This window comes from Podarcis gaigeae (assembly GCF_964106915.1).
Source record: "Podarcis gaigeae genome assembly, chromosome: 17".
NCBI classification, from domain to species: Eukaryota; Metazoa; Chordata; class Lepidosauria; order Squamata; family Lacertidae; genus Podarcis; species Podarcis gaigeae.
Genome location: NC_139694.1, coordinates 9,221,027 through 9,234,248, shown reverse-complemented (window position 1 = coordinate 9,234,248; position 13,222 = coordinate 9,221,027). Strand labels below are relative to the sequence as shown.

The following is a 13,222-nucleotide window of genomic DNA, read 5'->3' as shown; positions in this document are numbered from 1 at the left end:
AAGGATTCGGCGACTTTACTAAAAAACGTATCATGTTGGCTGCGGCTCGATCTCTGCACAAGAGTGATGCATAAGGCTCCTTGAAAATCAAAAGTACTTTAAGGTTGGAGGTCTAAGCATATGTATTTCCAAGTAAACATAGTTAAAAGTGGCATGAAAGGCAAGGAACTTACTAAAATAAAGCCTTACTAAAATAAAGCATTTAATTTTTTTAAGTGTTTTTATTGAAAAGTTTTGGCATAAAATACAATAAGAATCAAGCTAGCTTATAGAACAAGAATATTAAAAAAGCCGAAAGATAAAAAGTAAGAGGGGGAAAATACTTATATGGCCGTTTTCCATATTTATATCATGTATATACTGTCATTTATCCCTATGCAGAGAGGTAGACCTTCCCATCTTCCACCTGGGAGCCTGTTTTTCCCCCAGCTTCTCACCCTGGGAGATACTTTCTACTCTACAGGGGTAGAAACTGCCCCCTGCCTTTGTGTGTCCTCCTCAGTTCAAGGTAAAGGACTCCCCCCCCCAAAAAAAAAGCTTTTTATAAATGTTTCCAATGCAAAATAATAAAGCATTTAAGAGAACCAAAGAGAGATGATTTACTGACTGACCCTAAGCAACCGTTTTTGTTTTAAGAAAATGCTACTTTGGACTTCCAAGGTTGAGAGTATCCATCTTCCCTTCTGTCTTCATGGAGTTCACTCAGCTCAGGATAGATGCCCCCAGGTAAAACGTGCCTATGGTGCCAACTGTCATGGAACAGGAAACAGAACAGAGCAGATTGTTACTTCTGGGCTAAATGCACCAGAATAATGAAAGATCTGGGGGGGGGGGGTGTTCAACAGAGTGGTTTTCCGCAGGGAAAAGCAACACAACAAGAAGAAGTATGGATTAGCCTGTGGTGTTTAAAGGCTAAACAGAGTGAATTCAGTGCTGGGTCACAGCGGAAGAATCCGTATGTCACATTTTCAAAAGAAATTGGTGGGCCCAGGGCGGAAAGAATCAACACTGTACTTTACCTTTTTTCTTAGTTTTAATCCCATCACAAAGGCTCCATACAAGGCGCTCTTGAGAATGAGAAGAATATACACCAGTTCCCCAAGATTGGCTTCCGTGAGATACGACTCTAAAAATCAAGGGTGGGAAAGAAATGTGAATGATCACAAGATCGTCTACAGACGGTGGAGGTAGAACATGGCCACCATGACTACAACTCCCATCATCCACCCTGCTAGCTGTGGATGATGGGAGTTGTAGTCCAAAAGCAGCTGGAGGCCCAAGTTTGGGAAACCCTGGTCAAAAGTCATCCAAACTGGTAGCCATCACCACATCTTGTGGCAGCTAATTCCACAGGTTAACTCCCCCCCCCCCAACGATATATATATTTTTGTACAAATAGTACCTAATATACCATTTCACACACCCCCAGAAATATTCCATACTACAATGCATTTTTATACATGATTTTCCCTAACCGAAGCATTTTGGGGTGCCCTTTCCCATAAGGTATGCTTCCTTCATGTGTGCCTTTTTTTGGATGGAGAACGTCATTAGTAGAATTCAGAAAAGTGTGACAGCTGCATTTCTGTCTGCATGCTGGTTCAGGAAAATCTTCCTTTAATTTGAGATGATATTGGGCACTTAAAGGTGGCTGGGAAATACCCAGTCTAGGGCTCTTCAGTCTAGGGTTACCTGACTCACAATCATAAGTTTCACTTGTTTATGGAACCAATCAAATATAAGGAGGAAGAAATTTAGATAAAGTTCAGATAAAGCTTGGCCAGCTTCAAGGAACTGCTCGTGTTTTTTTGCACCAGCTTATATTCAAACAGCACAATTTTCAGGGTTACATATTAAAACAGCACACAAGGCTCTGCATGAAGCAAGCAACTAAGCCAGAGAACAAGTATTGGCAATTCCTATAGCTTTTGACTGGAGGAACGGAGGTTATTAGATGAACAGATCTGTCAATGGGCAAAGAAACATGGATCAAAATGCAGGCACCTGCCTATCTACAGTTGCTGCACTAATATTGTACCCATCCAGGATCAGGGTCAAAACCAAGGGTTCAGACTGGGGTCAAAGCCTTCTGAATAAGATGGGAGCAGGTGCTTTCTTGCAGGTTCTAGGGCCATTTTGGAAACAGCAGGGGAGGTCTACAGAGGACAGCTTGGAACATCCTCAAGCCTTGCTACACTTGCCTTCCCTGCTTATTCCTGAAGGATGAGGCTATTATTCTTCTCTCGCGGTGCTGGAGGCCATGCAACAAGAGCTACAGGCAATCTACAGTTGCCCTCATCTGCTCTGAGACTTCTGCTGGGGGTTGGGGTAACAATATTGCTTTCCCTTCACCATGTTGGAAGCCCAGGATGATGACACGCCTGTATGGGTGCCCTGGAGGCTATCAGTAGGTGAGATGACGTTTATCATGGACTGTGTTATGTACTGAGTTGAATAGGATCCAAAACGCAGCAGTCTGATTGGTCCTAGAACAATAGGATCCAAAATGCAGCAGTCTGATTGGTCCTAGAACAATAGGATCCAAAATGCAGCAGTCTGATTGGTCCTAGAACAATAGGATCCAAAATGCAGCAGTCTGACTGGTCCTAGAACAATAGGATTCAGAATGCAGCAGTCTGATTGGTCCTAGAATAATGCAGCAGTATTATTGGTCCGCAGGAGCCACCCAGTCCAGCTCCAGGTGGAAGTGAATCCACAACCTGATTGGCCACAAGAGAATCCCAGAATTAGCCAATCATGTGCAGCCCATTATGTAAATAATGTACAGAATATAAAGCAGATATTTTGGGGGAACTTTCATTCCTCCTCACCACTATGAGCTGAATAAAGAGCATGAAATCCACTCTTGACTCAGAGTATATTTCAGACTGGCTGTGCCAAAACGTTTTAGAGCAGTACCAAGAGGTCCCCCTGCTGCCCAGTCACACTGCACTCAGAAGTAATCAAACCTACACAGCTAACCTCCTGTCTTCATGTACAGATCGTCATCCTCCCTAAACAGGAAGCTGTGTACACTGAAGTCAATGGGACTTAATTCTGACCATGTTTATTGCAAGCGCTGTTAGGTAGAAGACTGGTTAGCAGAAGAGCTCTAGCTCACTGGTAGGGCATCTGATACAAAGCTCCCAAGGTTCAAACCTCGGCATCTCTAGGTAGGGCTGTGAGAGACCTTTGTAGAAATCCTGTACGGTTGCTGCCAGCCAGTGCTGACAAACTGAGCTAGGTGAGTCAATGGTCTGGCTCAGTATAAGGAAGGTTTCTTGTGTTTTTATTTCCAATGAAATTCCAGCATTGAAAGCACAAGGTAATTTGGGTTTACCTCTTGCAGCCTCGCTGCCGCCACCACAATCTGAAAGCAGAAAGAGGAGAAGACACATTAGCTATCCTTAGAGCTGGAAAAACTGAAAGTAGACAGGGAAAGTGACAGGTGGGCATGTGGGGTGGGGGTGGGGGGTACTATTTCCAAAGCAAGGCTTTAAAAACCCAAATGTGCATGTACTTCTCCTGAATGTCCCCAGAGGTTGTGTGTAAAGAAAAAAAAAGGGGGGAGAAAATAATGAGCAATATATTGATAGCAAAATGATCTTTGCCCTCTCCCCCTTGCAAAAAGCAGGAATCGACTCTTCCTTGAATATTGGCATCAGAAGATTTGGCTAGGTGTGAAAATACCCACAATTTATTGAGAATGTTTAGGGAAACTACATGCTATTTGGAAATCCATTGAGGATCAGTTGGTAGAATAAGACAAATGCAATGAAAGGAGTTCATCAACAAATGTTTGAATATGATAGAACACATTACTAGGAAAATGTATTAGAGATGAGGAATGGTTTGCGGTCAAATGGATCTGGGAGCATTTTGCCCATGTACAGTGGTACCTCAGGTTACATACGCTTCATGTTACATATTCTTCAGGTTACAGACTCCGCTAACCCAGAAATAGTGCTTCAGGTTAAGAACTTTGCTTCAGGATGAGAACAGACATCGTGTTCCGGTGGCGTGGCAGCAGCAGGAGGCCCCATTAGCTAAAGTGGTGCTTCAGGTTAAGAACAGTTTCAGGTTAAGAACAGACCTCTGGAACGAATTAAGTACTTAACCAGAGGTACCACTGTAAATAAAACTTTAAAAAAATGTGACCAGGACTGTGTATGGTACAAAACTACAGGAATGCATAGAGAACGTGGTGGCTTGTGGTAGATTTCACCTTCTTGGGAATCTGAGCTCCCTAGTCTTTAGGGCAGTCTTTGCTAACCTGCTTTTCACTTACCTGCACCATTTATGTCATCCTCATAGTCTGTGGAACCTTCTGTACCGTGGAAACTGACTCTGCACACGAACTTATTATCTGCATTCTGCCACTCTTCCTTGGTGATTCTTAAACGGCTGGTCATTGAATAGCGCTTCGTGGTTTTGTCATATACTGGGTCCTCTGTCTTTACCCCAGCAGTTCTCTTCTCGTTATTCACGGTCCAGCTCAGGGTGACATGATCTGGGAAGAAATTGGTGACTAAACACACAATGGTGGCTTTCTCCTTTTCGTCAACCTCCTGCTTGGGCGGGGCAAATACGGTCACTTGAGGGGGGCTGACATCTTGGTCAACTCCTGGAAGAGAAAGGAACAAGCACATGGTTTACAGAGATGATATACCTCCTTGACCTTGAGTTGGCTATTTTGTCACTTGACAACATCACTTTCAACTTGCATGTGCAAACAGGCCATTGTGGATTTCACTTCTCCCTTGATGTCAGCTGAAACTGGGGATGTGCAGATCGGTCCATGGTGGCGTCCCCCAGTTGCCCCATTTTTCTAATCTTATGTTAACTTCTCCACATTTCGGCATCCGTTTGTGATTTATTTTAAAGTAAGCATGAAAAATTCCAACTCTAAATAGACACATGTGAACTGAATGAACTTTATTACGGTCACAGATCAGGATAAAAACAAAGAAACAAAAGGAAAAAAAACCTATAAATAAAATAGCAGTTAGGATTTTTTTTTTAACCGATAATTGTTAGAGCAAATAAGGACAAAGAAACAAGCATTGGATAAAACATCTGAATAAAATACTAGATTAAACACGGATAATGGATGGGTAAAAACTGATAATTAAAACAGATAAGAACTAAAAACAAATAAAAACACGCAGTTAAGACAACTGTAAGAGCATAAGAACTAAAAGACTCACAGTTAAAACAACTATAAGAGGCTGCAGAGTAGAAGCCCCTGAAATAGAGGACACTCACAACATTAGAAACTGATGTGCAAATATGATTAAAACTGACAAAATAATGTACAACAATAAATTTAGAAACAATGTACAACAATAAACTATCCCAAGGAGTTGACTCAGAGTCACCCATGGAACCGAGTTTGGGGATTTTCATACCAGACTATTTTGAGTTGGCCGATGGTCTGCGCCTACAGATTTGTACCCAGGATCTGGCGACTATCCAGGTCATCTTCTGATCTTTGCCTAACAGCAAAAGGTCAAATTTTTGCTTTTGTGGGAGGTTGGCGAGCCTCACCAGTGTACGCATTTTTGCCTGCTACACAAATCTTTCCCTTAATAGTATGCATGGTTGTATATTGTTTTTATCTGTGTTTTCACTTGGCTGAAGAGCTGCATTGCAAAATTCGGAGAAGGACAAATTTCAGAAGGTGTCTGTGTTTCAGTTCTCATATTGTTTCAGAAAGGGCAAAATAGGCAGAATTGCCTTCAAAGGCAAGCCACATAGAATTTATCACCCAACTCTATGAAACACAGCACTTTTTAATGGTGTGAGTTCACAAAGTCCGCTGCTAATCACCGTGCGTTGAGGAATCAAGTAATGAGAGGATCAAGAGGTAGGGATTGGGGGTGAAATTCAATTAAGTTTGCATTTAAAGGCGAACCTACCAAATTCACACTTTCTGAAACGTGATGTGAATTAAAACACACACCAGCCTTCAAAACCCACACTTCTCTGAATTCCGCAATGCAGTTCTTCAGCCTAGCGATCTGTGCAAAAATACTAACGTAAAGTGTGCATGGAAATGCATATATTAATGAAAGTAACATGCAAAAAACACGTATATTACATGGAATTGCATACACAAAAAAATGTGATTATTAGGAGGAATTCACACTAAAACGCTGACAAATTTTCAGGATGATTAAAAAAAACAAACACAGAGATTGCTGCAGAAGTACGGAGAGCTGAATTTACAGTTGGAAAAATGAGAATCTGAGAGAACCAAAATGGACAGATCCATTCCAACCCTACTAAGGAGAAGTGGAGGTGCATGAGTGAATTGGAATTCTAGGAAGCCCTATTCAAATGGCATCATTTCTGTGGGTAATCTACGTGCAGAGGGCATGGGGACTGGAGAGAGGGCAGCTTGAGCTTGCAACCAATCACATGAATATCATATTCACAAGAGTTTGGGTTTACTGCAGCTTCCTGTTGAGTGCCCGTTCGTGGCTAACCATAATGTATGAAATGGCTCTTACAATCTTCCTGCATACAAGACTTGTGTCTGAATCCCAAGTCAGGGCTTCTATTGAATTCTGTCCCTACCTGCTGTACAAGGAGGCCACAAATATTGATTGAGGTTGAATCCTGACAAAACTGAAGTACTGTTTTGGGGGGACAGGGGGCGGGCAGGTGTGGGGGACTCCCTGGTCCTGAATGGAATAACTGTGCCCATGAAGGACCAGGTGCACAGCCTGGGAGTCATTTTGGACTCACAGCTGTCCATGGAGGCACAGGTTAATTTTGTGTCCAGGGCGGCTGTCTACCAGCTCCACCTGGTACACAGGCTGAGACCCTACCTGCCCGCGGACTGCCTCGCCAGAGTGGTGCATGCTCTAGTTATCTCCCGCTTGGACTACTGCAATGCGCTCTACGTGGGGCTACCTTTGAAGGTGACCCGGAAACTGCAGTTAATCCAGAATGCGGCAGCTAGACTGGTGACTGGGAGTGGCTGCCGGGACCACATAACACCGGTCCTGAGAGATCTGCATTGGCTCCCAGTACGTTTCCAAGCACAATTCAAAGTGTTGGTGCTGACCTATAAAACCCTAAACGGCCTCGGTCCTGTATACCTGAAGGAGCGTCTCCACCCCCATTGTTCAGCCCGGACACTGAGGTCCAGCACCAAGGGCCTTCTGGTGGTTCCCTCATTGCGAGAAGTGAGGTTACAGGGAACCAGACAGAGGGCCTTCTCAGTAGTGGCACCCGCCCCGTGGAACGCCCTCCCTTCAGATGTGAAGGAAATAAGCAGCTATCTTCTTTTTAAAAGACATCTGAAGGCAGCCCTGTTTAGGGAAGTTTTTAATATTTAATGCTGAATTGTTTTTAACACTTGATTGGAAGCTGCCCAGAGTGGCTGAGGAAACTCAGCCAGATGGGTGAGGTATAAATAAATTATTATTATTATTATTATTATTTAATTACTGTTGGAGGATCAGCACCTACTTTCAATATGTGGAGCATACATTATGGATAGAGCTTGGCCATATTCTTTGAAGGGGAAATTGTGGCCACACAAGCTTTGTTCCATCTAGCCCATTGGAGCTACTAAAGAACTTAGGCAGAGCCCTCTCCTCCTAACCCAGACCCCTGAGGTCCTTTTAACTGGTTATGCCAGGATGATGAACTTTGAGCTAAGGGCTTTCCACACTTCTGGAGACAGCAAAGAGCTAATCCGAGTATGTGGTGCGTGTGTTTTTAAAGGTGTTCTGTAGACAAATAATGTCCAGCATTATTATTATTTGTATTGTGTTCTCTCTAAATCCAGAAATGACTACGTAGGAAATGTGCAGCACAATGCTATGCACATTTACTCAGAAGTAAATCCCATTTAGCTCAGTGGAACTTACAAACTTCGGTCTCCAGCTGTTTTTGGACTACAACTCCCGTCATCCCTAGCTAGCAGAACCAGTGGTCAGGGATGATGGGAACTGTAGTCCAAAAACAGCTGGAGACCCAAGTTTGGGAAACCTTGCTCTAAATGATGAGTTTGTTTTCAGTTCCAGGTTTCATAGCTTAAATCTTTCAAATGAAGTGTCATGGGTAGGCAAACTAAGGCCCGGGGGCCGGATCTAGCCCAATTGCCGTCTCAATCCGGCCTGCGGACGGTCCGGGAACCAGCCTGTTTTTACATAAGTAGAATATGTCCTTTTATTTAAAATGCATTTCTGGGTTATGTGTAGGGCATAGGAATTCGTTCATTTATTTATTTTTTACAAAATATAGTCCGCCCGCCCCCCCCACAAGGTCTGAGGGACAGTGGGCTGGCCCTCTGCTGAAAAAGTTTGCTGACTAGATCCTGCCATTATGGTTTTGGTTGCAATAATGCTACCCGCCCCGGTGCCAGGAATGAGCAGACCACCCATACTTTTCCAAGTTAAAAAGCAAGAATGCAATGCAATGTGGAACTGAAAACTCATTTGCACCAATTCACAAGCTTGTCTATGTGTGTGGGCATGCCTATGTGGACCTAGTCATAACACTGTCCATTTCAAAGACTAATTTTGCTAATATTAAAAAGCTTCATCTATTATTGAAGGGGAGGAGAACAGAGCTCCTATTTGTGCAAAGGGAAAATATTTCACGCAATGGTTTCAGAGTTACCAAAATTCCTAGTTTTGCCATTTTTGAGCCATAAAAATAATTGTGTACGAGAGAGAGGGGAGGGGTGGGGGAGATAAGAAATACATGACTTTATTCCACATTTTCTCCAATTTTCTTGCTCCTGATATCATTGTGGAACAAGAATTTCCTCCTCCCCACCCCACTTGTAATTGCCTCTGGTGAAACAGAACCTGCAAATATTCGAAACAAGCTTTTAAAACCCAGCAAATTGTGTTAGAGGCAAACGTTAGATGAGCACGCACATCACAAACACCAGTCCCTCTTTCAAACTACTTGCCGGTGCTCTGAAAAGAAGCAGATACTCTAATCTGTCTCCGGCGAGATTCATGCGCCTATGCATGGTGACTAAGAAATTCACCTTATTTCAGTAGGACTTGAAACGGGACACAGAATATTAGTATTAAGCCCAAACCTTATACCCCTGCCCTCTGCACATACAAACAGGCAAAAGTTCCACCAGAACCACCAACTTAAAGCCAAGACCATACCTAAGACGGTGAGTCTGGTTCCACTTCCAAAGTGAAGTTCATATGCAGAGCACAGAGGTGCAAGGCACTACGAAAATCATTTGTCATCTTCTCTAGGCAGCAAACCAGTGCTTTTTTCCTTGGGGGGGGGGACGCAGACCCCTAAACATTTTGTGAATCTTTGTACTTTTGTCCATTTACTGTATTCCCCCCTGCAAGTTGAACTATAAAATTGTGATTTTTTTTTTCTTGAGTCAAAATGAGAGTACCCAAAACATTGTTTTTAGGAAAAAAAGCACTGCACCAAACTGTCGTTTAGATATATCTTTGCCATGCAAGATTACACTCATACTGCATTTCTACAGCAGACTCTTTGGGCTTTACTTAAAGATGTTTTGGATAGCTGGAGAATTGGAAAAGGGGGAGACAAGTGGAGACCACAGGACCACATCTGACCCCTTAAGTGGGGAGGGGGCACCTACTGGTCCCCTGAATCGTCAACTCTGGAGGAGTGGGTTTTAAGTGAGATGGTGGCTGTGACTAGGGATGGGGGTGGGGCGAGTTCAATTCAGTTCACATGTAAAGGCAAACCTACCAAACTTTTTGAAAGAAGATGTGAACCAAAGCACAACCATCCTTTGAATTTTGAGCTTCTCCGAATTTTGAAATGCATTTCTCTCTTTTTTAATTAAACGTCAAACTATATCTAATACACATTTCCTCTATTCCATTTTTTGTCATTCTCAATCCCCTGCTCATCATTCAAATTCTGCCAGCCATTTTGTTTCACTATAGTTCTTTCTCAAATGTTCTTTATGGTTTCCAGTCTTCAGTTTTAAAAAGTTGGTTATGTTGGTCTCCCGCTTTGCAAAAATGTACATATGAATATTACAATTCTGGTGAATTTTCATGAGGGCTTTTTTTAAAAAAAGAAAGGAACTGATGTGGGAACCTGAACTTAAGTGTAAAAATGGCAAATGGAGAGAAACAAAAATGGATATATTCTCCTATCTCTAGTTGTGGTTGTGAGAATTGCCATACCAGCAGTCCTCTTTAGGACTGATCTGCATCTACCATCATCCCCTCCAGTTGTCAAAAGGATTTTCAGTGAAAACAAGTAGTTCTGGAGGAGGTAAAGTTTCAGGGTCAACAAAGACTGTACAGTGGTACCTCAGGTTAAGAACTTAATTCGTTCTGGAGGTCCGTTCTTAACCTGAAACTGTTCTTAACCTGAGGTACCACTTTAGCTAATGGGGTCTCCTGCTCCTGCTGCGCCACCACTGTGTGATTTCTGTTCTCATCCTGAAGCAAAGTTCTTAACCTGAGGTACTATTTCTGGGTTAGAGGAGTCCGTAACCTGAAGCATCTGTAACCTGAGGTACCACTGAAGTCCTTTGACCTACCTCTTAGGTAGCAAATGTGTGTCTGGGGTATACCACTTTTAGACTGGGGGTGAGGGGCTCTCATCACTGAAGCCTGCTCTGGTGAAGGTGGAAACACATTTTTCAGACAGAAATCTGGGCTACAAGAACTCTTAAACCCGAAACATGAAAAGTTTCAAGTCAAAGAAATTCAAATCTGCAATATGAAATAGGGCATCCATATATTCTTTTACCACCTCGAGAACTAGGCCAATGTGGAACTCCAGAAGTAGCCGTTGACCCTACAACTAGTTTTCCTCCTCCAGAAACTACGACCAGTGTGGTGTAGAAATCCAGTGAGGTGTCCTGGTTAGATTGTTGCTCGACATGGACCTGGGAGACCAGGGTTCAAATCGTTACTCGGCCACTTGGAACCCACTGGGCGACCTTGGGCCCATCTCAGTCTCTCCACCTAACCTTAACTCACAGGGTGCTGTGAAGATAAAATGGGGTTGTGGGAGAATCATGTATACCACATTGAGCTTCTCGCAAGAACGGCAGGCTATAAAATGATAGCTGTTGAGCCTGAAACTAGAAGTTAAATGGTTATGCATTCATGGTTAAATGGCTCTCCTCAAGGAGCCCTGTTCCCTGCCAGATCATAGCAGCTGTAGTGGGCTGTGTGCCAATGTGGTCCCCCCCCACCCCCCAAAAAATCCATTTCAGAAGAGGGGTTTGCTTCAGGACTGCAGGAGTGGAGGAAATGGTCACATTTCTACCTACCTACCCCTGCTGCAATCCCAGTCATTAGCATTCTCTCCCAGCTGCTGCTGCTGCTGCTGCCTGTATTTTTAAATGCTTGCATGTTAAATGCAGAGATATCCTTAACACCACAACTCACTTGGCCCTAATTCTGCCCATTTTTCTTTTTCCTTTCTTCATATCCACCAGAGTTAGGTCCTGAAGCCAAAACCAGATCCCAGAGCTCAGCCAAGGCACAAGATAAAGTACTGCTTTGCCTTCTCCTGATATCATTTTTTTTTTTTTTGGTAGAGTTCATGGTGGTTTTTGGTTTTTTTAAGTCAATGTTTTCTCAGGTTCAAATCCATGCAATCCCTGATTCAAATCCCACATCAGCCATGAACTCATGGGTGCTCTTAAACTATGAGCTATAATAATTTTGATTATTGTTGTTATTCTCACAAGGGACCTTTTTCCTGAATGGGTTTGTATCGTACTTTGAATTGTGGCCACCATGCATTTTGCTATTTTAGTTCCTCTGTGCCCCCTGCCTGCTGCCCCCTTGGTTCCTTTTAAGAGTGGATATTCTGACACGCAACCTGGAGATCTTAGAGATGCCAGCATTTTACTTTCGCACACAATCCAGACAGAGCTGAGTGGCCCCTTTAAGATTCAGCAGAAAAGTTAACCCTGTGCATCAGTCCTTCCTAGTGAAATCAATGGGACCAGTTAAAGGAACTGGGTGCTAATTGTACAGTCCTACATGCCTTGCAACCTCCAGCAAGTTTCTTGCCTACCATTCCACCCACCAAGAGAACCCAAAATGCCAGCCAATCCCAACATTCATTTAAAGGGTCCCACTCATCCTCAAAAACATTAGTGTTTCTGATTAGAATCCCTCAGCAATTCCCCCCCCCCAAAAAAGTGTGCTTTAAATCTCATCTTTTTAAATGTTACAATGCAAAACAAAAAACCACAAACCTTTGCCCAGATCATTTATGGCTTCCCGAGTCCCTGGATTCTGTAGATTAGTTCAGCTGAGGTTTGCAGCAACTACACAGGCACATTTTTTTTGCTTCTGCTTTCTCTCGTTCTGCCAACCCTGTGGCAAGACTTCCTTGTCCCCACCGTTCATGTGTTTCTTACCTAGTACAGTGAGCCGCGTCCCTTGTCCGAAATGCAGCTTTTCAGCGGAACACGGCATCACGTTCCTGTAGGCAAACCTTTACTAAAGAGCTAAAGGCACCTAGCCTCCCAACATCACAAAGGTGAGGACAGAGGGAGGTTTGTGTGTTTGTTATGCCTGTTCCCACACCTGAGCTGCCTCCCCTGATTCCCACAGCTTAAGGCTATGCCTGCTTTAATTTGTGTGCTTGGCTCCACATTAGGCGTTTGCCTTCCAGAGTCTGGTGAAGCCAGGCGTGCTAATAAACTGAGGTTGGAACTAGGTCGGTGGAGTTTCCCAAAGTGCTTGAAATTGACCATCTGGGACAGAGGGTGAAAAAAGGACCTAGAAGTCAAAAGGTCAAAAGGAACCTAGGTGGTGGGAAAGAATGTGGAGTTTCACTTCTAAAACAATTCTTTCTTTACTTTCTTTCACTTATGGGAATTCGGTTTGGGGACAATGGCAACTTTATAAGCTCCTCAAGGGCTCAATAAACAGAGATTTGGGAAATCCCGGAGGAAGCACAAGACACACACACACACCTTTCCATTTTCTCAGGTACTGTTAAGATGATGAGAACCAATAAATGAAAGGCAGTGTGCTCTAGTGGTTAGAATGCCCATCTAGGACTCAGCCATGAAACTCATGGGGGGGGGGGCAGACGCTCTCTCTCCCTCGGTCTAGTCTACCTCACAAGGCTGTTGTGGGGAGAAAATGGAGGAGGGCAAGCAATGAGAAAGAACTAGAGATGCTACCTTGAGTGGAAATAAAATAATCAGACGATGACATTGCCGTACTTCACATAATTGTCACTCCTGTAAAATTTACCA

At 43.4% G+C, this 13,222-nt stretch overlaps 1 gene segment (V, D, J or C); it reads right to left on the bottom strand.

Annotated features, from left to right (window-relative positions):
* On the bottom strand, window positions 1-12,448 carry LOC310835161 (Ig lambda-3 chain C region-like). The segment is given in 5 exons: window positions 12,374-12,448; window positions 4,289-4,624; window positions 3,341-3,370; window positions 1,020-1,126; window positions 1-749 (listed from the first exon to the last, which is right to left on the bottom strand).
* Between the last annotated feature and the right edge of the window lie 774 nt (window positions 12,449-13,222).